The sequence below is a fragment of the Anopheles gambiae genome, chromosome 3, assembly GCF_943734735.2.
Source record: "Anopheles gambiae chromosome 3, idAnoGambNW_F1_1, whole genome shotgun sequence".
Classification (NCBI taxonomy): Eukaryota; Metazoa; Arthropoda; class Insecta; order Diptera; family Culicidae; genus Anopheles; species Anopheles gambiae.
Genome location: NC_064602.1, coordinates 19,155,359 through 19,155,965, shown reverse-complemented (window position 1 = coordinate 19,155,965; position 607 = coordinate 19,155,359).

The following is a 607-nucleotide window of genomic DNA, read 5'->3' as shown; positions in this document are numbered from 1 at the left end:
CCAAAAATAACTATTTATCAACTATATTTTGGCGGAAAAGCGTTATATTCGACCAACGCAAAAATCAAAGTTACGCGAATGTCCCTGGAACTCGTAACTCGGGGAAAGACTGTATATCAAACATAAAAATCTTTTATTTTGCAACATCTATTAGCATCTGAATCACAAGAAGATCAATATAGAGTATTTTATTTAGTATATGGAAATATAACATCTTATTGAGTTTAAGTAACATGAAAAATACAGTAAAAAGAACAGGAAAAATCAAAACGGCCATTTACGGCCAAAATGAATACCAAAATAAAACCAAAATTAATACCTAAATATCTTTGTAAGTATACTCTTATGTGAAATTGAGATTTTTTGTATGATGAACTTCTTTTTTAGGTTTCAGATGTTAATAAACACAGCAAGAGTTTATATGAGCATTTTAAAAAACAACAACAAATTTTATGCAATTATTTACAATAAGGTAATTTAACCCTCTATATCAACCGAATTGCACCACTGTGCCGAGCCGAGCGTGTGCTCGGATCGCGCTCGTGTCCTGCTAGATGCGGCCACGGAGGACCTGCTGTTGCTGCTGCTGCTACTGGCGAGCACCCGC